The following is a 27,155-nucleotide window of genomic DNA, read 5'->3' as shown; positions in this document are numbered from 1 at the left end:
TCTGTTCATCCACACTATTCAAAGTCCTCCCGTTAGCCCTATACTCGACACATCTGTTGCTCCTACCAAAGTGAATTACCTCACACTTCTCCGCATTAAATTCCATCCGCCACCTCTCGGCCCAGCTCTGCAACCTATCTAAGTCTCCCTGCAGACTATGACACCCTTCCTCACAATCTACCACACCTCCAACTTTGGTGTCATCAGCAAATTTACTAATCCACCCAACTATACCCTCATCCAGATCATTAATAAAAATTACAAACAACAGTGGCCCCAAAACAGATCCCTGAGGCACACCACTCGTAACTGCACTCCATGATGAATATTTACCATCCACCACCACCCTCTGTCTCCTATCTGATAGCCAATTCCTGATCCAACTTCCTAGATTACCCACAATCCCATACATCTGCATTTTCTGCAGAAGCCTACCATGGTGAACCTTATCGAACGCCTTACTAAAATCCATGTATACCACGTCAACTGCCTTACCCCCATCCACCTCTTTGGTCACCTTCTCAAAAAACTCAATAAGGTTAGTAAGGCACGACCTACCCGCTACAAAACCATGCTGACTATTTCTAATCAATTCATTACACTCCAAATAACTATAAATCCTATCCCTAATAATTTTTTCTAAAACCTTGCCCACAACAGAAGTAAGACTCACCGGTCTATAATTCCCGGCAAAGTCTCTGTTCCCCTTCTTAAACAATGGGACAACATTCGCTATCCTCCAATCCTCCGGGACTACACCAGAGACCAACGACGACCTGAAGATCTGAGCCAGAGGCTCTGCAATCACCTCTCTAGCCTCCCAGAGAATCCTAGGGTAGATCCCAGCACAGGCCCTTCGGCCCTCAATGTTGTGCCGAGTTATGTTCAAACCCAAGATCAAGCTATCCCACTCCCTATCATTCTGGAGTGCTCCATGTGCCTATCAATAACCGCTTGAAAGTTCCTAAAGTGTCCGACTCCACTATCACAGCAGCAGTGCATTCCACACCCCAACCACTCTCTGAGTGAAGAATCTACCTCGGACATCCCTCCTATATCTCCCACCATGAACCTTATAGTTATGCCCCAAGGGAAAAAAAAACCTCGGCTTGTGTATCTTTGCAACATTTACAGCTTGTGTCTGTTTGTGAGTAAATGACATTTCAGCGATCTGTTATTCATTCAAATGTTAACTAGTAACGAGAAGAGGAAGAAAGTTACTGCACCCTGGGTGGAAATGACAAATCATTTTGAAGGAGCCGCCATGGAATCCTTTTTGCTGTTGCAAAAAGCGAAATAGTAGAGAATGGTTTTGATCCATCGACCTCTGGGTTATGGGCCCAGCACGCTTCCGCTGCGCCACTCAGCTACACAAAGACGAGTTGTTCATTTATTATTAATGGAGAATCGAAAAGTTGGAACGATGCAATCTGGGCAATACAACTGAGCAAGGTGAAACACTATGGGGACTGGACAGGATAATCCGACCATGGGCAGGGCACTAAGTGAAGATGCGACATTGACTGAGTTGTCAGACGGAGCAGGGAATCGTTTCAGAAGATGCCAAGGAAAGTTGGAGTGCCAAATGTTTAATGATCACTGTACAAGTAGACGGTGAAATGCAGACTTCAGGTTGGATATTCATGAGTTCTGAGATGGGTGAAGAGACTGTGGCATCTCAGCGTAGTAAAGGTGCAATGGGGATTAGGAAGGGTAAAGGTGTACGCTTTATTTTATATCGTCTATCCTTGATCTTCGAGCCAAAATGTCTCACTTCACACTTCCTTACGTTAATTAAGTTGTACCTGTCACGTGTCTGTCCATTCCACCCGCCTGTCTACATCTTCTTGAAGATTATCAATATCCTTCTTATTAAAGATCAGAATATTTTCAAGTTTTGCACCTTTGGCAAATTTTGAGATTGAAACCTGTCCACCCAGATATAGGTCAGTAGCCTCCTCCAGCATCTACGGACTTCCCTATCTCTGTAAAGCCTTCCACTCACTACAACCCTACTTATCTCTATAATTATCTCCAGCTCCTACACCCCTCCCTCTCCCTGTAACCTCCTCCAGCAATTACAACTATTTTCCCTCTCCTACCACCACCAGCCACTACAACCCTCCCTATCTCTGTAACCTTCTGCACTCACTAAAATGCTCTGAGATATCTGCTCACAGGGTGTGGGAGTAGGACGAGTCCATTCATTCCCTCGAGCCTGCTCTGTTATTCGGGAAGATGAAGGCGGCTTTGTTTCCACTCTCCAACTTCACCCCTTTACCCCGTCACCCTTAATAACCACTGTTAACAAGAAGATATCGATCCCGGGTTAACAATTCACTGATTCCCTTTTGGGTGAGGGCAAGATTCCAAAACTTGGAGTGGCCTCAAGTGTTACTCAGCTTCTCTCCTGGGAGTTAAACTCTGTCCCTCTTTCTCTCTACCCATCCTCCCCCGAAACCAGGTCTCAGGGTTCACCCAGCCTCCACCAGCAGAAATCATTCGGCTCTCTTTACCCCCACCATCACATCCTGAAAAATGTAATTAAACCCCAGAGAAAAAGGCCCTCATTTTTCTAATCACTCCTCGTAACTTCACTCCCAGCTCCAGACTTCAGTCTAGTGAACTTTACATTATGTCAGTCACCCCAATGCCAATTTGTATGTGGCTCGGGTAATAATCCGTAGATTGTAACCCCTGAGGATCTATTTTTTATTTATTTACTTCCTCATTCCTGATAATCCCTAAACAGATCCTTTCTCCTGGACTTGCCAACGTTCGTAAAAGAGGATTCTAGATAATCATGAGAAATCAGTGAACATTTCATGTTTAGAATCGATTTCACAGAGATAAGGTTGTTTATAACAATATGGATCACAACAACTGGATCCCATCCCCACTCCTACTTCAATATCCTTTCAAGCCAATCAGCGATGTCCCTCACCATGGCACCGAGCAGGCAACATACTGTGTGCGACTCTCGATACAAAGGATGTTATCAATCCCCCTAATTATAGAATCTCCTAGAACGGCCACTCGACTAGAAATGTGTTCATTGGAGTTTAGAAGAGTGAGAGGGGATCTCATGGAAACTGATAAAATTCTGACAGGATTAGACAAGGTAGATTCAGAAAGAATGTTCCCGATGATGGGGGACTCCAGAACTAGGCGTTCTCCAGAGAATGGTGAAGGTGTGGAATTCACTGCCACAGGAAGTAGTTGAGGCCAAAACCTGTGTTTGATTTCAGGAAGAAATGAAATATAGCAACAAGATTGTTAACACGATTCTAAACAGGAAATTTTCACTGATTTCTTAAAATTATATATGATCCTCGTTTCCTAGTTTTCCAAAACGATTCTCCCTCCCTATTTTCCTACCTGAAATCTCCTTTCTCAAGCTGTTATAACCAGGAATGTCTTACGCCTAGTAATGAGCAGCTTTTGCAATGTGTTTGAATGAACACAATTTCATACCATCTAAGCAGCATTTTGAAGTTCTCATTCATTCACTGTATTCTGGTGAAATATGATCTTTATGTTCTGTGAGTAATTACATAAGAATCTTCCTCTGATATGAGACGCCGTTTTGTCCTTGTTGCCCTGATGCTGCTTTATTTCTCTCTCTTTTCACGTCATGATCTTTCTCATGGAATTTCCAGCACACTCGGCCCAGTCCGCCAGCTGAGTACATCCCGGCCCACAGCACAAATCCACTTCTTGAAAAGGAGAACGTCGAAAGTTACATTTTATTTAGCGGTTGCTCCGCTAAACAAATCGTGACTTTTAAACATTTAATACCAGATTCGCTGCGAGCAGGGTTCGAACCTGCGTGGGGAAACGCCAATAGATTTCGAGTCCAACACCTTAACCACTCGGCCATCGCAGCTACGCCTTTTACGGAATTCAGTAACATTTCTACTAACTTTATCAGACACAGCAATGATGCCGGGAGCAGTGTGTGAGCTGAATGTTTTCATCTTTTATTTTGTATCTTTCTCTCTGAATGAGGACTCATTTATTAGTTCAGAGACTTGTTTTTATGTTTCCAAAAAATGTTCATTAAAAGCAAATAGATTCCGAATTTTAGGGGAAAAATATAAAACATTTATTTTCATTTCATTACCATCAAATGTTGAGTTTGAACTTTATGTCCATTTGTTTCGAGACAAAAGAGGATAAGTTTCTAAATAAATTCCCATTGCGACGCCGGGAATTGAACCCGTGCCAGCTGCTTGAAAGGCAGCTCTGCCCACCGCGATATCACCAACACTCGCTTGGTTTAAAGAGTCGTTATTTTCATTAGTTATAATTACGGAACTAACTGAGTTGCTGATTTCATCAGACACGAGATGTGTCCATAACGCAGTTTGTAAACTGAACTTGGCTTGTCTGGACAGGTTCAGCTTCCTCTTTACCACTGTTTCTGACTGAGAAATCATTGATTAGTTTTGAGAACTTTTAGAAAAAATATGAACAAACTTTCCACGGACAGCAATTTTAAACTAGATTTTCCGTCAGACACACATGGATGATGAGAATATTGATGTGAATTTTATTTGAGCAGACCCCCTCCCCTCCCCTCCAGTTCTCAGACAGACACTGACTGGTTCGAAGTTTGTTTTACTTTTTATAGAAAATAAATCCCTGTCTCACGACCTGCTTTTCTCCTGTTCTCAGACACATTCACTTTCTACAAGGGGGCACTAACTGGTTTGAAGAATCAGAGTCAGACTGCAGTCACCGCATTCTCTCTCCATCCCATTCTCTCAGTGCCACCTTACACCATATCCGACAGAGTGATTTGGAAAAGTTGAGTGAATCACCATAAGACCATAAGACGCAGGATCAGAATTATCCCACTCGGTCCATTGAGACTGCTCCGCCATTCAATCATGCTGATAGTTTTCTCATCCCCATTCTCCTTTTCTCATTAACCCTGATCTCTTTAGTAATCAAAAACTGATCTGTCTCTGTCTTAATGACACTCAGTGACCTGGCCTCCACAGCCTTCAGTGGCAAACAGTTCCACAGATGAACAACTCTCTGGCTGAAAAAATTCCTCCTCATCCCTGTTTGAAAATATCGTCCCTTTAGCCTGAGGTTGTGCCCTCTCTGGTTCTGGTATCTCCTGCTAGTGGAAACATCCTCTCCGTGTCTACTCTATCCAGGCCTCGCAGTATCCTGTACGTTTCAATAAGATCCCCCACTCCAACCCAGCCCCCTCCCCATGCTTCTAAACTCCAACTAGTGCAGACACAGAGTCCTCAACCGTTCCTCATACGACAGTTTCTTGATTCCAGGGATCATTCTCGTGAACCTCCTCTGCATCCTTTTCAATGCCAGCAGATCCTTCCTTAGATATGTGGCCAAAAACTTCAAACAAACTGCAGGTGGGGTCTGACCAGACCCTTATCCAGCCTCAGAAGTACATCCTCGCTCTTGTATTCGAGCCCTCTCGACATGAATGCTAACATTGCATTTGCCTTCCTAACTGCCGACTGAATCTGCTCGTTAACCTTAAGAGAATCTTGAACAAGGGCTCCCAAGTTCCTTTATGTTTTTGATTTGCTAAGCATGTTGGTTTTGGAGAATTTAGAGATTCTGAGAACAAATACTTTGTATATTGACCCTAAAGAAACACAATGATATTTGCAATCACTATAATAATTGGAGGGCGGTTGGGGGGAAGGTGGGGGGGGGGCGGGGGGGATGCGGAGGTGGGCAGACATGATTGGGTCTTGCCACGGAATCTGACCAACAGCACCTGAATCCAGCATCTGTGGCTCACTGTCCAATTGCCACAGGATCTGGTTAACAGGTGTGATCCTACATCACATATACTTCAGCAGTTCAAAAAGGCAGCTGACCACAACCTTCCCAAGGGTAATTAGGGATGGATAATAAATGCTGACCCAGACAGAGACACCCACATTCCATGAATGAATTGAAAGACAATCTGCGGGGAGCGGCCCTCAGAGTGTTTAACAGTTACTGAGCTGAAAAACTCTAACTAACCCCCTGGAATCCGGAGCAAAGGCCGGGAGGAGGACAATTTCCGTCCTTGGACCTTCCATTTGGTGAAAGTTTTGTCCTGTGAATGTGTAGATGTGAATATTGTGGAAGAGAGAGTGTATGAAAGGAGCGGGCGGGTCAGACTAATCCAACTGTGTTTGTGTGTCTGTTCTGATCATGAGATCTCCGAGTCTCTCTTGTATAAAATGAAACGATTTTTCAATCAAAGAACACACCCAATTCCCCTGCTGAGTCCCAAAGTTAGATTTCAAGATAACGGTGTCTTTAAATACAAGATTTCAGTCGGAAAGTCTGTCAGCGATCGCGTGCCTCCACATCTTACCTCAAATCCTCAATATCTGTCCCTGAATCCAGCCACGAGCAATTAAGGCAAAACAAAATATAAAACAATGAAGCATATTTTTATTAAATAGGGCGGCAAAGCGGCACGGTGGTTAGCACTGGTGCCCGTGTTTGATTCGGGCCTTGGGTGTGTGGAGTTTGCCCGTTCTCCTTGTGCCTACATGTGTTTCCTCTGGGTGCTCCAGTTTCCTCCCACATTCCAATCGCATGCTGGTTAGGTGCATTGGCCATGTTAAATTGTCCCTCAGTGTCCCAGGATGTATAGGTTCTGGGGATTGGCCAGGTAAAATTGTACCAAAGATGTTCTTTCAGAAAGTTATTGCAGACTCGATGGGCCAAATGGCTTCCTTTTCCAATGCAGAGATTCTATGCAGAAACATCGCCTCCACTTATGAAGCCAAGGATCCAATCCGCTTTCCGAACGACATGTTCAAAATGTCATCTCACTCTCAAAGATCTCTCTGAAACTCAGGCCCCTCTGAGCTTGCACACTGTTTAGAACTGGACCATTTTTTTTCTTGCCTCTCCCCATCTCTTCTGTCAAAATGCAGCATTGTTTCTGAGTGTGGGATTAATAATGTGTCTCTGCTACAATATGAGTCGGAGTAATGTGAATATGTCAAAATTCACAGATGACACTAAGATGGGTGGAAGAGCAAAGTGTGCAGAGGATGCTGAAAGTCTGCAAAGAGATATAGATAATCTAAGTGAGTGGGCAAGGGTCTGGCAGATTGAGTACGATGTTGGTAAATCTGATACCATCCATTTTGGTAGGAATAACAGCAAAATGGACTATTATTTAAATAGGAAAACATTGCAGCATGCTGCTCTGCAAAGGGACCTGGGTGTCCTTGTGCAGGAATCTCAAGGAGTTGGTTTGCAGGTGCTGTGGGGTGACGTGTACTTGAGAAAGGATATACTTGCACTGGAGGGAGTGCAGAGGAGACTCACTAGGTTGATTCCATAGATGAGAGTGTTGGCGTATGAGGAGAAAATGAATAGACTGGAGGTATACTCATTGGAGTTCAGAAGAATGAGGGGAAATCTTATCAAACCATATGAATTTATGAAGGGAATAGATAAGATAGAAGCAGGGAAGTTGTTTCCATTGGCGGGTGAAACTAGAACTGGGCGGGTGGGGGCGGTGGAGGAGGGGGGAGTTGGTGCAGGGTAGCCTCAAAATAAGGGGAAGCGGATTCAGGACTGAGCTGAGGAGGAACTTTTTGACACAAAGGGTTGTGAATCTGAGGAATTCTGTATCCAGTGAAGCAGTTGAGGCTACATCACTAAATGTTTTTAAGGCAAGAATAGATAAATTTTTGAACAAAAACGGAATTAAGGGTGAGCGGGTGGGTAAATGGAACTGAGACCACAAAAAGATCAGCCATGATGGTTTTGAAGGGGGACCCTATTCCTGCTCCTAGTTCTTATGTTCTTATGAGAGCTGAGACTGCAGCTTCTGTTTCTCCAAGAGAATCTCCCTGGATAAAGCCGGAATTTACAAGGATTTCTGTCACTGAGGCATTGTCTGGCGGTCTGTGTCTCACTGCTCTAACTCACTCTATCCCTCCATCCCCTCTCATCAACTTTATATGAAGGTGGGATCTTGTTGTTTAGTGACTGAGTGCACACAATCTGTATCTACATCTGATCAAATAGAATTCAGCTTGTGAACAATATCACCATTTCAACCAGCTCTGGGTTAACCCAGGCACAGCTCTGATTGGCTGCAGCCCCCTGAATCTGGGGAACAGACACTGTGAGCATCGCCGGCCTCAGAGGCTTTCACAGTTACTGAGCTGGGAAACTCCAACTAATCCCCGAGAATCCACAGCACAGAGCGAGAGGAGAGGAAAACCTGTCCTGGGAGCTGTCAATCTGAGACACAGTTTGACCTGTCAATGTGCAGATGTGAAGCTGCTCCTTCCATTCCCAATCTGCTATAACCAGGAGTTCCTAACGCCCAATAATGACCAGCTTGCAGCAATGTGTTTGAATGAACACGATGTCATATCATCCAAGCAGCATTTTGAAATGATCATTCAGTGTATTCTGATGAAATTTATTTCTTATGTTCAGTGTATCATTCCATAAGAATCTTTCTCTGAAATGAGACCTTGTTTTGTCCTTGCGCTCCTGATGCTGTTGTTTTTCAATCTGCTCACATTATGATTTCCCTCATGGAACCAGAGAAAGGGAACAGCACTGAATCATTCGGCTTATCTTGTCCATGCCAGCCCGAGGGACACCCAGGTGTCCTCTTCAAGCTCACCTTCCTGCACTCGGCCCGGCGCCATGGAGCTGAAAGCATGATGGTGACCCACATACTTGGCACCAAAATACCAGAAGGAGTTCCGGCTCTGGGGCTGCCGGAAGCAAACACTTTCAGTGATAATCGCTGTGAGCAGGACTCGAACCTGCGCGGGGAAACCCCATTGGATTTCTAATCCAACGCCTTAACCACTCGGCCATCGCAGCTCCACGGATTATTCCGCTAATATAATCACCTCAGTAGCGTTCATACTAACTTCATCAGGCACCGTTATTGTACAAAGCACAGTGTGTGAGCTGAAATTTGTTCCTTTACTTTTGTATCTTTGTTTCTGACGGAGAACTCACTTACTGGGTCAGAGACTTGTTTTTGTATCTCAGTAATTTTTCATTACAAAGAAAAAGACAAATCTCTATTGTATTTCATTATCGTAAACTGTTGCGCTCGCCCTGGTTTTGTCCACTCGGTTGAAAACACAGGAGGAAGAGGATAAAGTTGTAAGTAAATTATCAATGCGATGGCTGGAAATCGAACCCGGGTCAACTGCTTAGAAGGCAGCTATGCTCACCACTATACCACCATCCCTCACAACGCTCAATCAGCCCTTATTTTAAAAACAAAGAACAAAAACAGCCCCGGAAACAGGCCCTTCGGCCCAACGAGCCCGCGCCGCCATTTTAATACTACCAGTTCCCCCTCCACCCATGACCCCTATCTATTGTTTTTATGGCCATCCACATTGAGGGAAACTAACTTAGGGATAATTTATTACCTCCAATCAGCTTAACAGCACATCTTTGGGGGGTGGGAAGAAACCGGAGCACCCGGAGAAAACCCACGCAAGGACGGGGAGAATGTGCAAACTCCCACAGGCACCGGCCCAAATCCATGTGTCTGCACAGCAATCAGTGATAGTCACTGAGCAGTCGCCTTGCCCAGTATCTGGTCCAGTTTAGGCACACACTAACGACATGAAGCACTAGGCCAATCTCGAACAACCAAGAGCAGCCCCAGTACGACCCATCGCGTGTATGCCCCTCGTTGGACACGAGGTGGACCGACTTAAAACCTGTGAATTAAAAGAGAAAAAACATTAATATCATCCCATATCCTTTTCCATTACCAGGGTCGTCCAAAGGCTAATGAACCTTATTTAAAACAATTTCCTATATCCTCCCATCTCCAACCCACTCATGTGCCTGTCTCAGTTACTCTGAAACAACTCCAGCGCGCCTGCCTCTGTTTTTTGTTCACTCCGTTTAAAGTCCGAGAGGCCGCGATCAGGTTCTAAATAAATTATCAATGCAACAGCCGGGAATCGAACCCGAGTCAACAGTTTAGAAGGCAGGTAAACTCACCACAATACCACCATCGCCCACTCTGAGTAAGTAATCGTTATTTGCATTAGTTTTAATTACGGAACTTCCGTCGGTCCTGCACCGACAACAATCCCACCCAGCCTGTATCCTCATAACCCCACATATTTACCGTGCTAATCCCCCTGACACTGAGGGACTATTTAGCATGGCCAATCCCGCTAATACGGCGCTAATTTTCATGGCTGAGCTGCCGATTCTGGAAAGACAAAATCTGCCATTCGGGCCGCAAATGAAGCGGGAGTCTGCTTTGGATCTTCTGAAACCACATGTTTACCTGGTGGCAAACTCCTGTCCAAAACTGGGGTCCTGATTTGAATCGATCGTCAGCTCCAGTTTCTCATGGGATTAGAAATATGGGAGTGTGGTATTGTTCTGGACCATTCACCCCTCCAGCCTGTGTGTCCAAACTTCATCTTGGTTCCATGAAACTCAAAACACTGAGCGAATCATCAGTTCCCCGGCAATAAGGAGACGGAACAAATACACCACCGACGAGGATGGGATTCGAACCCACGCGTGCAGAGCACAATAGATTAGCAATCCATCGCCTTAACCACTCGGCCACCTCGTCATGGAACAGCTGCTCCCCAAACCACCTCTTGTGTTTTAACATCCGTAACAAAGAACACATTTCTCCCGCAGGATAACGCTGCCTTTCTGCTTTCTCTTGATTCGTTGTTACTTTTCCATTTGATGTAAATCCAGAGAAAGTAAAGAGAGAGACAGTTCACCTCTCTGCTCCCGGTTTGGTTTTGAATTCACCGAACATGACCCTGATGTAAAACAGAGCAAGTGCTGTGAGTTTGTGGAGCAACAGGAGAGAGTCTGACCCCCCAGTAGAGGCTGTGTGTCCGAATCACGGAGTTTTTCTGTGTCGGTCTTTGGATTTTGGTTGTTTGCGATTGTTCCTGAAATGACAAATTCCAAATCTGGGATAGAAATGAAATTTTAGGGATGATCCGATTCTCATGCTTAGTTATTTTTAATAAACTTTTCTATTTGAACAATGTGTGAGGGATATGATTTGTCCAGTGTCGGAAAAATTCGAGCAAGGTTCACAGTCCCAGTTGTTTCTGGGAGCCATCAATGGGGAGAGCTGACTGGCTATCATTTAACCAGAGGATTCACACCTCAGGAGAGGAGCAAGACTGAGAATGCGGAGCCTTCATGATCAATCTCAACTGAGCCGGGAATTGATCCCGCGCTGTTGGCTGAATAAACTGTCCAGCAAATGGAGACAAATGCTCTGGGCTACTCATTAATGAAAACTAAGACCATCACTGTTTCTATTTGATGGAGTGAGTAGGTGATAGCAGAGGATGGTTTCGATCTCTGGGTTATGGGCCCAGCACGCTTCCGCTGCGCCACTCTGCTCCCAAAGTCAGCCCCTCCCTGCTTATTACTGCTGCCCGCGAGCCAGGAATCTATTCACTTTTTGTTACAAACAAAACCCTGGGAAGCTCACCCTGGCTGGATAATAACACTTAACATCACCCCGAATGTAACAGACAGAGAAAAACACACAGAGAAGAGCAGTAAAAAACTATTAGGAGACATTCACAATGAGAGACAGAAAATATTCGAGCAAACCGGCAAGACACTGAGATGGAGAAACTGATTGAGTATGAAAAGGGATTTTCTGTTACACAAAGATAGGCCTTGTTTTGAAATGTATGTTGTGTTGTGTTACTGTGCTCTCTGCTGTGTAACTGTTCTCTCTGTTTGGAACTGTAACTCTCCCGTTGACAGATCTTCAACTGTGGTTCTAACAAATTCTCCCCTGTTGTGTAAATGCGTTCCCGGTTTGTAAATATCAACCGTCTTGAGCAGAAGATTTTTCTTCTTTTGTGTGAAATGTTCTCTGTTGTTCTGTGAAGGTGTTTTCTGTGGGAAAAAATCGACGGAAATTTCAAGGCCGCCATTTCTGAGGCTTGCTTTCAATTCCAGCATTGTTTGGGCCGAATGGCCTCCTCCTGTTTCTGTTTTCTATCCATGTGCCTATGTGTTAAATCAGTGAATTTGAATTTCACCAGCTGCCGTGGTGGGATTTACTCCGTGTCCCCAAAGATTAGCGCGGGCCTCTGGATTACCAGCCCAGTGACATCACCTTTCATCCCTGTAAACAAAAACAGTTCATTCAGCTCAGCATTAACCCTCTTCCTGAGGAGATTAGAATTCCTGTCACAGAATTTCAATTAGCCGATTGATACAAAGCATTTTGTCCTCGTTTGGAACATTAACAATTCATCCAGATCAAACATACATTGTGGAACAGTTCTGACCGAAAAAAATGAGATAAGTGAGAATTAAGTGAACAAAGTTACAAGGAAAGTAATTCTGAGAAAGCTGTTTGGAAGAAATAGTGGATTTCAGTTAACGGGCGAGGGAATTGGACTTTTAATTCCAAATGTCTTTATTGATGTCAAATTTCGTCATCTGCCTTGGTGGTGGTGGTGGTGGTGGTGGTGTGTGTGTGTGTGAGAGAGAGAGAGAGAAAGAGACTCTCACATGATCAATCTGTTTGACTGATCATGAATTAGTCCTTTATGTTCCCTCATAAACACTGTGATACCTTGTCTTTGTGAATTCCTCAGATACACTTGTACCACTGAGACTCTGGTGTGGGGGTGGAGGGTGGGGTGAGGTTTCAAGGCGATGCCGCAGGGTGCTCAGTGTGAAAACAGACGGTTTTAAAGCCGGGAAGTGAAAAGTGAACTTGTCTGTGTGAAGATCACAGAAAAGCTCTGTCTGGTGCTGCGTCCAAGAGACAAGATTTGGGTTGTCGGTAAATGAACTCCTGCAATGAAAGCACAAAATCAGAAAGAGGAAATGCTGGAAATATTCAGCAGCTCCGAAAGCAGCTGTGGAGAAATATCCCTATCGCCAGGATGTAACCCTTCAATTGCAGAGTTCACATTGCTCAGATCTCTCAATCTTAGCACCTTCGGGCAAGGAACAGGTAGAGCGGGAATTGGGTCTGTGTTGACTTGAGCAAACAGAGCAATGCACAAACCCAGTAAACAGGAGATCCCGGTTTCAAATCCCAGCGAGAACTTTGAGGCCTTTCAAGTGATCAGTGCAATTGTACAAGTTACAATATTCCATCCTTGCTAATCAGTATTGGCTTTCCCTTTACAGTGGATGATCTACAGAGATAAAATATATTTCGAGACTCCGCACAAATATCTCTACTATTTACACGATCCGGGTATTTTCACCATTTACAGGGAAAAAAAATCTGCAATAAATCTAATGCTGTAAATTCATAAATACAGCTTTCCATTCTTTTTCCTCAGGGAATTTGTAACACAGTCGAATGGCCTTAGAGTCACACAACCCCAACAGTGCTGAAGGAGCCCATTCTGCCCATCGAGTTTGTACCGACTCTTCAACAGAGAATCGCACACTGGACCTATCCCCGCGGCGCCACACATCCACCCCGGTAATCTCCCTATACAAACACCTTGGGGAACCAAGGGGCAATCCAGCATGGCCAATCCACCCAACTTGCTCATCTTTGGACTGTGGGAGTAAACCAGATCACTTGGTTTCCTGCGTTAATTTGCCTGGATCAATATAGATTGAACAGAACTGCAGAAGGTTAGCACCATCCAGGACAAAGCATCCCACTTCATTCGCTTCCAACACATAAAAAATCACTTCCTCCACACAATGACAGCAGTGTGCACCATCTACACGATGCAGCAACTCAGCAAGGCTACTTTTCCAGCACCTTCCAAACCCATGACTACGACAGCCTGGAAGGACAAGCGCAGCAGACACATCAGAATAACACCCCTACATTGCAGGGCACTGATATTTATTTATTGATTTATAAATTGCTGTTGTTGTGTGTGTGTTCTTTAACCTTTTTATCTTCCAAAAGGAGTGAAATCTCGAATTGAAAATGATGTTACTATTTCTAACCCAAACAGTCAATGTTGTATTAAACCGGGGTTTGTGATTTATTCTCGAGTCAGTGGTTTCCCTGGGAGCCGGGTTAACAGAAACAGCATGGAGAGATGGCAGAGCAGGAAATGTCGGTGCCGAAGGTGAATCACATCAATGAGGCAGCAAACTGTTTACTACGAATCTGATCCAAAATCCGACTCTGGTGGGACTCGAACCCACAACCTTTGAATGGCTAATATTAATTATTTAGAAGTCCAACGCGCTTTCCGTTGCGCCACAGAGACACGTGCTGGGAGTTTACTTTCCGTGTCCATCTATGGATTTTTGACAATGTAGAAACTATTCGTAAGTTGAACAATCTCATAGTTTAAACATCAAGAACTGTTAAGAATATGGTGTAACAGACATAACTAGGGCGTAGAGAAAGATCAACTTAATGCGAGATAATCCATTCAAGGTAAGTCTGTGAATTCAGATGTTCAGGATCCAGTCACAGAGGGAGGTGCCGAGGCCCAGGCCACAGAGTTTGGAGAGGAGTTTTGTGGGAATAGTAGTGTTGAAGGCTGAGCTGTAGTCAATAAATAGGAGTCTGACTTAGGTGTCCTTGTTATCTAGGTGTTCCAGGATTCAGTGCAGGGCCAGGGAAATGGTGTCTGCTGTGGACCTTTTGTGGCAGTTGGTACTGGCATGTTAGACAGCAAGTCATTGTCTTGTGAGATGGTCAAAGGTTGTGGGTCCGAATCTCATCTGAGTCCGCTTTTGGGATAAAATGTGAAGAAATTAGGAACTGGTGTGTCAATCTTCTCAGAGAAATAAAACTGCCGCCTGGAACTTCAGAGAGGGCCCTCAGTGTAAAAGGACGACATTCGGCCCATCAAACCTGCACCGACAACAATCCCATCCAGGCTGTATCCCCGTGACCCCACATGTTTACCATGCTAATCCCCCTGACACTAAGGGGCTATTTAGCATGGCCAATCCCGCTAATACAGCACTAATTTTCATGGCTGACCTGCCGATTCTGGAAAGATAAAATCTTGCCACTGGCGTCTGCTTTGGAGATTCCGACACCACATTTTTGCAGGGTGGTGAACTCCTGTCCAAAGCTGGTAACCTGACTTGATTCAAGTTTCTCCGAGGATGAGAATTCTGGGAATGTGGAATTGTTCTGGAGAATTCACCCCTCAAGCCTGTGTGTCCAAACTTCATTTCGGTTCTGCGAACCTTAAAACACTTAAACAAGCCATCAGTTTAAGGGTCAGAGTAAATACATCACCGACGAGGATGGGATTTGAACCCACGCGTGCAGATGACAATGGATTATCAGTCCATCGCCTTAACCACTCGGCCACCGCGTCATGGAATAATTTGGCACCAAACTTTGACAAAGGGTCATCTGGACTCGAAATGTCAGCTCTTTTCTCTCCTTGCGGATGCTGCCAGACCCGCTAAGATTTTCCAGCGTTTTCTCTTTTGACTTCTCACCAAACCAGCTCTTGTGTTTTAACACCCGTAACAAACAACATGTTTCTCCCGCAGGATAATGTCGTGTTGCTGTTTACTCCTTAATCTCGATTCGCTGTTACTCTTCCATTCCATGTCTAACCACAGAAAGTAAAGAGGGAGACAGTTCCATTCCCTGGGCCCTGTCTGGTTTTGAATTGGCCGAACGTAACCCGGATGTAAAAAGCTGGGAGCAGTGTGAGCCTGTGGCGCAACTGTAGCGCGTCTGACTCCAGATCAGAAGGTTGCGTGTTCAAATCACGTCAGGCTCATGAAACTTTTCTGGGCCGGATTTTGTATCTGACTAAAGTTAATTGTCCCCGAAATGACAGATTTCAAAACGATGGTAGAAATGATATTTTAGGGATGCTTCCGGTTCGCATGCTCAGATTATTATTGCACAGTTTTATATCTGAAACAATGTGTCAGAATTGTGAGGTTTTCATTTCTTGCAAAGTTAAAGCAAGGACCACACTCTCAGATGTTTCTGTGGGTCATTAAAGGAGAGAGAGCTGACTGGTGGTGATTTAACAGGATAATTCATACCTCAGGAGAGGAGCAAGGCTAAAAACAATCTCAACCGATACAGGAATTAATCCCGAGCTTTTGGCTGAATAAACTGCCCAGCCAACTGAGCTGAACACTTATTTGATAAAAGGGGAACTCTCCGAAAGTTCATGCTGCCAAATAAACCTGCTGGGCTTTAACCTGTTTTGGTGAGATTACTTACTGTGAGCCTGGGGATAAATGTGCTGTGTTCCCCGTTAATGAAAATCAAGATGATGAAACAAATTTACTGTCGAGAAAACTCAGACTTGCCTTTGGGCAGCAGCCGAATGTTACTATTTGATGTTAGTGAGACCTTACTAAAGCGCTGCGATGGCCGAGTGGTTAAAGCGTTGTACTTGGAATCTAAGGGGGTTTCCCCGCGCAGGTTCGAACCTTGCTCGCAGCGAGTCTGGTATGCCGTGTTTAAAAGTTGCAATTTGTTTAGTGGGGGAACGGCTGAACAAAAATTGTAATTGTTAGTTTTGGGGTAGCGCAGTGGTTATTACTGCTGCTTCACAGCTCCAGCGACCTGGGCTCGATTCCCGGCTTGGTCAGTGTCTGTGTGGAGCTTGCACATTCTCCTCGTGTCTGCGTGAGTTTCCTCCCACAGCCCAAAGATGTGCGGGTTCGGTTGATTGGCCTTGCTAAAAATTGTCCTGAGATGAGTAGGTTAGAGGGATTAGTGGGTAAAATATGTAGGGATATGGGGGTAGGGCCTGGGTGGGATTGTGGTCGGTGCAGACTCGATGGACCGAATGGCCTCTTTCTGTACTATAGGATTTCTAAGAGAACATGATAACAGATGATGGTTTTGATCCATCGACCTCTGGGTTATGGGTCCAGCTTCTGCTGCGTCACTCTGCCCCGAACGTTACCACTTCCTGCCTATCCCTGTTGCGCGGGAGAGAAGAAACTATTCATTGTATTTTTATTTCAAACCAAACCCACGTGTTGGGAAGCGCACCCTGGCTGGACAGTAACACTTAACATCAACCCGAATGTAACAGGCAGAGAAAGACACACAGAAAAGCAGTAAGAGATGATCAGGACACACACAGAGCGATAGAAGGTTAGCACCATCCAGGACAAAACATCCCACTTCATTCGCGTCCCACGCATAAAAATTCACTCCCTCCACTCCCGACACACAATGACAGCAGTGTGCACCATCTACACGATGCAGCAACTCAGCAAGGCTCCTTTTCCAGCAGCTTCCAAACCCATGACTACGACAGCCTGGAAGGACAAGCGCAGCAGACACATCAGAATAACACCCCTACATTGCAGGGCACTGATATTTATTTATTGATTTATAAATTGCTGTTGCATGTTCTTTGTCCTTTTTTATCTTCCAAAAGAAGTGAAATATCGAATTGAGAAAGATGTTACTGTTTCTAACCCAAACAGTGAATGTTGTATCAAACTTTAAGAAAGCCCCCGGTGTTTGTGATTTATTCTCGAGTCAGTGGTTTCCCTGAAAGCCGGGTTAACAGAAACAGCATGGAGAGATGGCAGAGCAGGAAATGTCGGTGCCGAAGCTGAATCACATCAATGAAGCAGCAAACTGTTTGCTACGAATCTGATCAAAAATCCGACTCTGGTGGGACTCGAACCCACAACCTTTGAATGGCTAATTTGCCTTTATTTAGAAGTCCAACGCGCTTTCCATTGCGCCACAGAGCCACGTACTGGGGATTTTCACTTTACTTGTCCATATATGGATTTTTGACAATGTAGAAACTATTGGTAAATTCAACAATCTCATAGTTTAAACGTCATGAACTGTTAAGAAGAACTTCACTGATTGCAACTCGTGTTGGAACATCTTATTTCTGTTGAGAGAGCTGTGGAAATACACACCTTTATACAGGAAATGTGTCCATCACAGAATGATCCTCCCTCTCTCTCTTTCTCATTCTCCTGTATCGCTTGGAGTCAAATCTCAAAGGCTTGATAAGCCGGGAGACACTTTCTACTCCATCTGTCACAGGGCTGATCAGAACCTGTTCCCTATAAAACATTTGCACAGAACACAACACAAAGCTGGAAGCTGCAAACCTGAAACACAAACAGGAAATGCTGGAAATGCTCAGCAGGTGAGGCAACATTTTTGAATAATGGAGATTGGTGTAAAACCAGCTCCTGAAGCACAGCACAGCTGCACAGTTTAAAGTTTCCTTTCATTCACAACGGATGCTCCATTCTATGATTTTGAATAATTCAAATTGATAATCTGCATTGTTATTCTACTCGCCACCGATTCAGTGAATTGAACCGATATTGAACCGATTCAGTGCCTATTGTACACATCTTTGGAAACTAAAGGAACATTTATCATGGCCAATCCATCTAACCTTCACATCTTTGAACCATGGAAACAAACCAGAGCAACTAGAGGAATCTCTGGGGGAGAATGTGCAAAATCTGCACAGTCAGCAAAGGCCAGGACCAAACCCGGGTCTCTGGGGTGATGAGGCGGGAGAGTGGGATTAGATAGCGCGCAGCTTCAATAATGTAGTGCAAACCTGATGGGCCGAATGGACTGTTACTGCATTTTAACGATTCTGTGGTTTGGGAATCGAAAGCATGATCGCATTGAATGGAGCAGCAGGCTTGAGGGGCCATGTAGTTCACTTCTGATCCGATTTATTGTGCTGCTGTGTCCAGGAAGCTACTAATTGATTTCTCGTCATTAAATCAGTGTTCCCTCCAAATACGCTTAATGCATCAACCCTGTGCTCAGTGACAAACACTGACTCGTGGTTAAGCAATGTCTCAATTTTAATATTCTTAACCGTGTTTCCAAATCCCTCCATGTCCTCAGCTCATCCTGCCTTTCGTCATCTCCAGCCTAACAATTCTCTGAGATATCTGAGCTTCTCTGATTCTGCCTTCGTGAGCATCTCTGATTTGGTTCACTCCTGATGTGGATGTGCCGGCGTTGGACTGGGGTAAACAAAGTCTGTTGTCAGACTTTTTACTTGGTTCACTCCAGCACTGATTATAGTTCTTTCAGCTCTCTGGGTCTCAGCTCTGGAATTCCCTCTCTAAACTCCCCTGATTCCAGCTTACTTTCCTCTCGTTCATTTTTGTCGCCTGTCCGCTTCATTTAATTCGTAATTCCTATCACGCGGGTTTCACATTTTGTATTCTGTGACTTTCGGCAGTCCTTTGTCCGCTTTAACTGACAGCAACGAATTATAATTGTACAATTATAATTATCTGTGCGGTTCCGCTTTAAGGATTCCCCCGTCTCCAGCGCTTTGATTTCCCATTGGTTTCAGCTCCGGATCGAATTGAATGACGCAATGACGCTGGGCTGGGAGTGACGCTGCGCGAGTCGCGCCGTCGCGGCGCATTCCAAATGGTCAGTGCGTTCCGATTGGCTGAAGAAGATGTCAATCACATAGAGGGCGCATGTAGCAACGCGGTCTGCGATTGGTTACAATTGGCAGCATCATTTTCAATGATCGCGCACTTCAGACTATGGAGCTCTCGGATTGGATCAAGTAGCTGTCACTCAATCTGAGCAGAGCGACCATTGGATAACGGTGATGCGGCGATTCCCGATTGGTTTCCCAGCTGCCGGTCACAGGCCGTGGGCGGGGATTTCCCCTGGGCCAATCAGACACCGCGCGGAGCGGCAGCGAATGTCCCGCCAGGGGCTTCAGTCCCCGGGCCCGGATCCTGAGCCCGCGGCGGGGCTCCGGATGGGGGAAGGGTTTTGGGAGCGGGAATCCCGTCCCGCCCGGCTGGAAATGGGGCGGCCCGGTGGCACAGTGGTTCTCACCGCTGCCTCACAGCGCCAGGGAGCCGGGTTCGATTCCCGGTTTGGGTCACTGACTGTGGGGAGTTTGCACGGTCTCCCCGTGGGTTTCCTCCGGGATCCTCCCACAGCCCAAAGATGTGCGGGTTGGGTGGATTGGCCGGGCTAAATTGCCCCTTGTCGTTTCCAGGGGCACCAGCCAGGGTAAATGCATGGGATTATGGAGATAGGACTTGGGTGGGATTGTGGTTGGTGCAGACTCGATGGGCCGAATGATCGCCTTCTGCCCTGTGGATTCTATAAATCCGCAGCTTAGTCTTTCCAATGGCAGCTTCCTGTGTAAACATGTATTGCTGCAGTTCCCCAGTCTTCCTGCTGCAAACCTGGTGGAATCAGACCAAATCAGCACAGAAACTGGGATCTTCCTGTGCTTTGGGTGGGGCTCAGTGTCACACCGGGTTTTACAGCACCTCACTTTGCAGAGGCTGTGGTTAGATGCTGTGATCTTCCTGTCTTTTGGGGGTGGGCCTTGGTAACTCTAAGTGGATCTCCCTTATGGTTTGGTTCTAATTCCAGCCTCTCTCTCTCTTACAGTCAGTCTGGGTGTTCCTGACTGAGCAGAATGGCCTGATCTCACCACACACATTGAGATGGAAGAGCTGCTGCTCGAGATGAAGATGATTGAGAATTCCAGCCTTCTCTACACTCATTTACTGAGGCCCAGCCCTTTATTCATCATCAGTTTTCCCCGGATGTCAGGTACATTAACATCTTCATCTGCTGTGCACACTGACCTGACAGTGGGAAGGTATTGGAGCAGGATGGTGCAGTCAACCATGTCAAAGGCGTGGACATTCAGCTGGGTAAGACTGCACTCACCTGGTTCCATTCTTATCTTTCTGATCATATACAGAATATCACCTGCAATGGTTTCTCTTCCCACTCCTGATCTGTTACCACCCAAATCGCCCTGGGATCTATCTTTGGCTCCCTCCTATTTTTCATCTACACCTTACCCCTCAGTGACATTATCTGAAAGCACAGTGTTAGTTTTCACATGTATGCTGATAACACCCAGCTCAACCCCACCTCTCACAACCAATCCCCTGTTATTAAATTATTAAACTCCTTCTCCAACTTCTAACACGGGTTCAGCAGAGAATTCCCCCAATTAAATATTTAGAAGACCAATGTTCCCTCCACAAATTCTGTTCCCAGTCACTGACTCCATCTCTCCCACTGGTTACTGTCCGAGGTTGAAACAAACCCTCATTCTTGGCATCTCATCAGACTCGGAAATGAGTTTCTGACCACATATCTGTTCCTTCACCAAGATCACCGATTTCCAGCTGTGTAACATCACACATTGTTTGTAATACCTCAACTCACCCGTACCTGAAACCCTCATCCACGCTTTTGTTATCTCTAGACTTGACAATTCAAACACACTCCTGCCCAGCAGATTTCCTTCCCTAAAGGGCATTAATAAACCAGATAGGGTTTTATCACAAGCAACAAATAGATTTTTCATTGCAGATTCATATTGAATTCACATTTCATCATCTGCCCTGTTGGGTTTTGAACCCAGGTTCCTAGAGCATTACCAGAGTCTCTGGGTTACGAGCCCATGACACCACTGCCTCCCCTAATCAATGACATCACACATTTTGGCCTCAACTTCTTTCTGCATTCGCGATTTCCACAGATTCACCCCTCTCTGGTGAAGAAATTTCTCCTCACCTCAGTCCTAAACATTCATCCCTTATCCTTACACAAAGGATATCAGTAACATTCTTCCTGAATCTCCCCTTTCCAGTCCTGTTAGAATTTTATAACTTCCTATGAGCCCCCTCTCAATCTTCTAAACTCCAGTGAACATAATCCTAACTGACTTCATCTTTCCTCATACGACACACTGGCCATCCCAGGAATTAACCTGGTGAACCTTCACTGCCCTCCCCCTGCAGCAAGGACATCCTTCCTCAGATAAGGACACCAATACTACACACAATACTCCAGGTGTGGCCTCATCATTGCCCTATACAACAGCAGTAAAACATCCCTATTCCTAGACAGAATTCCTCTCGCTCCCAAGGCCAACATACCATTTGCCATCTTTTTGTCTGCTGTATCTCTGCACTTACTTTCAGGGACTGAACAAAGAACAGTACAGCCCAGGAACAGACCCTCTTCCCACCCAGTCTGTGCTGACACAGATGCCTCTTGTAATGACTTCAATCAGGCCATTGAGGTTGGCCGATTGGAGCCAGAACTCCCTGATTAAGGATCCAATTGATGGGACAATCAGGGAGTCTTTGCCTTGTACTTAATCGGGAGTGCCCGTTCCTCTGACACCCCCGGAGATAAACTGTTAGCGCTCTGTGTACTGCTGTTAGAGGTGTAAATAAAGGGGTTTTGGTGAAGGAACTTCTCCCTCTGCAGACATATTACACCTCTCTCATCTAATATTTTCTTGCCTCGATGTGGTCCATATCCCTGTGTTCCTGCTGATTCATGGATCTATCCAGATGCCTCTTGAACGTTGTTACAGAATCTGCTTCCACTATTTCCTCCGGCAGTACGTTCCAGGCATTCCCCACTCTCTGTCTGAAAAACTTACCCCTTACATCTCCTTTAAACTTTCCCTCTCTCACTCTCACCTTTGTCCCGAGTATTTGATCCTTTGACCCTCGGGAAAAGACTCTGACAATCCACTCTATCCAAGCCTGTCATAATCTTGTAAACCTCTCTCAGGTCCCCCCTGCTCCTCCGATGCTCCAAAGAAAACAATCCAAGTTTGTTCAACCTTTCTTTCTAGTCCATATCCTCCAAACCAGGCAACATCCTGGAAAATCTCTTCTGCACCCTTTCCAATGCATCAACATCCTTCCGGAAGTGTGGCACCCAGAATTATACACAACACTCCAAATGCAGCCTAACTAAAGTCTTATACAGCTTCAACATGATTTTACTGACTGATGCACAAGAACATCTTGATCTTGCTGAGTATCCAGCTCTCTTAATTTACACCCATTCAAATAATAATCTGCCTTCCTATTTTTGCTACTGAAGTGGATAATGAAGTGATCACTGCATATTTATCCACATTACACTGCATCGGCCATGCAGATCCCACACACTCAGCCTGTCCAAATCAGACTGAAGGATCTCTGCATCCCCCTCACAGCTCACCCTCCCACCCAATATTGTATCATCTACATATTGGGAGATTAAACATTTAGTTCCCGTGTCCAAACTATTAATATATAATATGAACAGTTGGGGTCCCAGCACAGATCCCTGTGGTACCCCACTAATCACTGCCTTCCAATTGGAAAAAGACCCATTTATGTCATCTCTTTCTTTCCTGTCTGCTAACCAGCTTTCTATCCATCTCAAGATGCTACACACAATCCCATGTACTTTAACTTTACACAGTAGAAGGGCAGCACACTGGGTATCACTGCTGTGTCACAGCACGAGGGACCTGGGTTCGATTCCCGGCTTGGGTCACTGTCTGTGTGGAGTCTGCACATTCCCCCCGTGTCTCTGTGGGTTTTCTCTCCGACTTCCTCCCACAATCTGAAAAGATGTGCTGCTTCGGTGCACTGGCCGTACTAAATTCTCCCTCAGTCTACCCGGACACGCGGCAGAGTGTGGCGACTGGGCGATTTTCACAATAACTTCATTGCAGTGTTAATGTAAACCTACTTGTGACACTAATAATCAAACTTTAACCTTTAAAACATTATGGGAGATCTTGTCAAAAGCCTTCTGAAAGTCTCAAAAAACATATCCACAGGTTCCCCCTGGTCAACTCTAGTAGTTATATCCTCAAAGAATTCCAGTAGTTTTCTCAAGCATGATTTCCCTTTTGTAAATCCATGCTGACTTTATCTGATTATAACACTGCTTTCCAAATACTTGATAATGGACTCCACCAACTGCCCTACGACTGACATTCGGCTCACTGCTCATTGGTTCCCTCTTTCCTCTCTACCTCTGTTTTTAGATACAGGGTTTAGATTAGTTACCTCTCTCTCCTGAAGGTGCTGACTCTGGCTGGGTTCAGTTCCACACTCACTGGTTCCTCTCTCTCTCTCTCCTGAAGGTGCTGACTCTGGCTGGGTTCAGTTCCACACTCACTGGTTCCTCTCTCTCTCTCCTGAAGGTGCTGACTCTGGCTGGGTTCAGTTCCACACTCACTGGTTCCTCTCTCTCTCTCCTGAAGGTGCTGACTCTGGCTGGGTCCAGTTCCACACTCACTGGTTCCTCTCTCTCTCTCCTGAAGGTGCTGACTCTGGCTGGGTTCAGTTCCACACTCACTGGTTCCTCTCTCTCTCTCCTGAAGGTGCTGACTCTGGCTGGGTTCAGTTCCACACTCACTGGTTCCTCTCTCTCTCTCCTGAAGGTGCTGACTCTGGCTGGGTTCAGTTCCACACTCACTGGTTCCTCTCTCTCTCTCCTGAAGGTGCTGACTCTGGCTGGGTTCAGTTCCACACTCACTGGTTCCTCTCTCTCTCTCCTGAAGGTGCTGACTCTGGCTGGGTTCAGTTCCACACTCACTGGTTCCTCTCTCTCTCTCTCCTGAAGGTGCTGACTCTGGCTGGGTTCAGTTCAGACACTGGAAATCAGAAATGAAACAGAAAAGAAAGCTCAGCAGATTGTTTCTCTCTGCAAACAGATGCTGCACAGAGTTAGTGTTTCAGGTCTGTGACCTTTCATCAGAACCTGAAAACATAGAAACTCGGAAGAGGAGGAGGCCATTCAGCCCATCGTGCTTGTTCCATCATTCAGTGTGATCATGGCTGATCCTCTATCTCTATTCCATATTCTCAGTTTTTTCCCAATACCCCTTATACCAATCTTACCCAATGTAACTATCTAAATGCTTTTGAAAAGACAATATTGTAACTGCCTCTACTGCTACCTCAGACAGCTCGTTCCAAACACTCACCTCCTCTGGACCCTTTTGTGTTTCTCTCCTCTCACCTTAAACCTACACCCTCCACTTTAAGACTCCCTGAAATTGGGAAAAGATATTGACTATCTATCTCATCTATGGCCCTCATTCTTTTATTGACCTCTATAAGATTACCCCTAAGCCTCCTACACTCCAGGGAAAAAAATCCCAGTCTATTCAGTTTCTCCTTATAACTTAAACCATCAAGTCCCAGTAGTATCCGAGTAAATCTTTTCTGAACTCTTTCTAGTTTAATAATATTCTGTCTATAATAGGGTGACCAGAACTGCACACAGTATTCCTAGTGGGGCCTTAACATGACTTCAACATGATGTCCCAACTCCTATGTGAGGATAAATGGGCCAATACATTCCATTGCTATTCCTCCAGTTGTTAATGAAGTGAAAAAGTTGGTGTTTAATGAAATCTGCTGGAATGTAACAACACTGCAAAATCCTCAATTCTTGTTGTTTCAGCTCAACCAGCCCCTAGAAGCTTGGAAGATGGAAGTTCCTGATTGGTCTGAGGTTGGAGATGAAGAGGAGCCAATTCCCAACAACTTGCTGACAGACATCAACAGTCATCAGCTTTAGAGCGAGGAAATCCTGGAACAGGGCATTCCGAGTAACCAAGACCCTGGAACATCCCCGCTGCTGGAGAACAGAGAAGGTGTGAGGCAAGGCAGGATGTTCAAATGGTGGAAGATGGGACTGAATCATTGGTGGAGTCTCCTACTCTGGTTCTGACTCCTTCTGACATTGATGGACGGTTTGAAATGGAGGAAATTAGTCAGGATGGAAGTGGTGACGAGATTCACAGTCACTCCCTCAGCTTAGAGCCCATTTTTAAGGCGATCTGTGCAGCGACTCCACTCTGGGGTGGATGTCAGATCAGCTCACCAGACAGCAGGAGGATTAAAGCACAGATGAGGCCATTCAGCCCCAACACTTCCTTCAACGCTCCGCTGTGCAGTTCAAAAACTGAAGGCTGGGATTCGAGCCACGTTACACAGGCGACTGGGAAAAGCACCATCGGATTAATCAGACCACTGGCCCACACTGGAAAGACTAAAAGCCCCGCAGAGGGACATCAACATGAATTTTCACTTTTAATGTTTCTTCTTTACTCTAAACAATATATTGTGTTTGTATAATTATCTTAAATGTTTCACATTGAAACAAATACTGGGAATATTTCGCATTGCTGGAGAAGTGTAACCGGGAACGATGTCCTGTTCATTCAGTTTGGGGAACACTTCCTGACAGAGGAAGATTGGGACATGACAGCTTCTCCCTATCAGCTCCTTCCAATTCCCTCCACAATCCTGAACACCTCGATCAAATCTCCTCTCAACCTTCTCTTCACCAAAGACCCAAATTCTCCAATCTACCGATTAAACTGAACCTCCCCATCCCTGGACCCGTGCCCAGAGATTTATTGCACCCTCTCTAATGCCTTCACACCCTTTCTAAACACTGCTGTCCAGATCAGAGTGCGACACTCCAACTGAGGCCAAACCAGGGTTTTATACAGGTTTCCCATAACTTGTTTGCTCTTGTAAGCTCTGTCCCTACGTATAAAGCTCACAATCCCAAATACCTTAGTAACCACACTCTCAACCTGCCACCTAAACAGCAATTATTAGTGTCACATTTATCCACAGGTCCCTTGTTCCCGCATGCCTTTACAATTGTACCATTTCTTTCATATTGTCTCTCCCTTTTCTTCCCACTGAAATAAATCATTTCACACTTCTCTACTTTAAATTGGTCTTGTTTGACCAATCCACAAGCTGTCTCAGAAACTGTGAGTTTCAGCACTCCCCCCTCACAGTTCACAATGCTGCCATGTATTGTGTAATTCCCACAGTTTGAGTGTGTGCTCTGTACAGCATTGCCGATGTCTCTAATATGGATCAGGAAGAGCAGGATTCCGATCACCAACCCTCCTGGAATCCCACTTTAACCGAGCTCTATTCCAAATAAAAACATTTCCCACTGCTGTGTTTCCTGTCACTCAGTCAGGTTCCTATCCATGTTCTGCTGTCACTTTTATTCTATCAGCTCCAAATGTTCCCACAAGTTTGCTGTGTGGCCCTTTATTTATAAAATGCTTTTTGACAGTCCATGTTCACATTAACCACATTACCCTCATCAACCTTTTCTGTTCCCTAAATCTCGAGCAAATTCATTAAACATAATTCACCTTTATGAATTACATGAGTGGTTTCCTTAATTAATGCACATTAGCACAAGCGAGAGTTAATTTTATCTGCAGTTATTGTTTGGAGAATATTCCACATTGCTGAGGTTAAATTTATTGGACTTTAATTGGCTTCTCCTCACAGCCTTTTCTGAAGAAGAGTGTTTACCATTTGCAATTCTCCGGTTCTCTGGCATCATGAGCTTGGATAGGGAACTTTTGGCCAAAGCCTCT

General features: G+C 45.2%; 8 non-coding genes across 8 annotated transcripts; 2 read left to right on the top strand and 6 right to left on the bottom strand.

The window, feature by feature from the left end:
• Positions 1-3,804: 3,804 nt before the first annotated feature.
• Positions 3,805-3,886, bottom strand: trnas-cga (transfer RNA serine (anticodon CGA)). Its single transcript has one exon. It is a non-coding gene; the product is annotated as a tRNA-Ser (tRNA).
• A 4,885-nt stretch (positions 3,887-8,771) lies between these two features.
• Positions 8,772-8,853, bottom strand: trnas-aga (transfer RNA serine (anticodon AGA)). Its single transcript has one exon. It is a non-coding gene; the product is annotated as a tRNA-Ser (tRNA).
• Positions 8,854-10,515: 1,662 nt separating this feature from the next.
• trnas-gcu (transfer RNA serine (anticodon GCU)) lies at positions 10,516-10,597 on the bottom strand. Its single transcript has one exon. It is a non-coding gene; the product is annotated as a tRNA-Ser (tRNA).
• A 3,535-nt stretch (positions 10,598-14,132) lies between these two features.
• On the bottom strand, positions 14,133-14,222 carry trnar-ucu (transfer RNA arginine (anticodon UCU)). The gene is given in 2 exon segments: positions 14,133-14,168; positions 14,186-14,222. It is a non-coding gene; the product is annotated as a tRNA-Arg (tRNA).
• Positions 14,223-15,214: 992 nt separating this feature from the next.
• trnai-gau (transfer RNA isoleucine (anticodon GAU)) lies at positions 15,215-15,296 on the bottom strand. Its single transcript has one exon. It is a non-coding gene; the product is annotated as a tRNA-Ile (tRNA).
• A 345-nt stretch (positions 15,297-15,641) lies between these two features.
• Positions 15,642-15,713, top strand: trnaw-cca (transfer RNA tryptophan (anticodon CCA)). Its single transcript has one exon. It is a non-coding gene; the product is annotated as a tRNA-Trp (tRNA).
• A 601-nt stretch (positions 15,714-16,314) lies between these two features.
• On the top strand, positions 16,315-16,396 carry trnap-ugg (transfer RNA proline (anticodon UGG)). The gene has a single exon. It is a non-coding gene; the product is annotated as a tRNA-Pro (tRNA).
• Positions 16,397-17,582: 1,186 nt separating this feature from the next.
• On the bottom strand, positions 17,583-17,673 carry trnar-ucu (transfer RNA arginine (anticodon UCU)). The gene is given in 2 exon segments: positions 17,583-17,618; positions 17,637-17,673. It is a non-coding gene; the product is annotated as a tRNA-Arg (tRNA).
• Between the last annotated feature and the right edge of the window lie 9,482 nt (positions 17,674-27,155).

Source organism: Carcharhinus amblyrhynchos, unplaced genomic scaffold (assembly GCF_965287045.1).
Source record: "Carcharhinus amblyrhynchos unplaced genomic scaffold, sCarAmb.v2.hapA scaffold_42, whole genome shotgun sequence".
NCBI lineage: Eukaryota > Metazoa > Chordata > Chondrichthyes > Carcharhiniformes > Carcharhinidae > Carcharhinus > Carcharhinus amblyrhynchos.
This window is presented reverse-complemented; position numbering and strand designations above follow the sequence as displayed.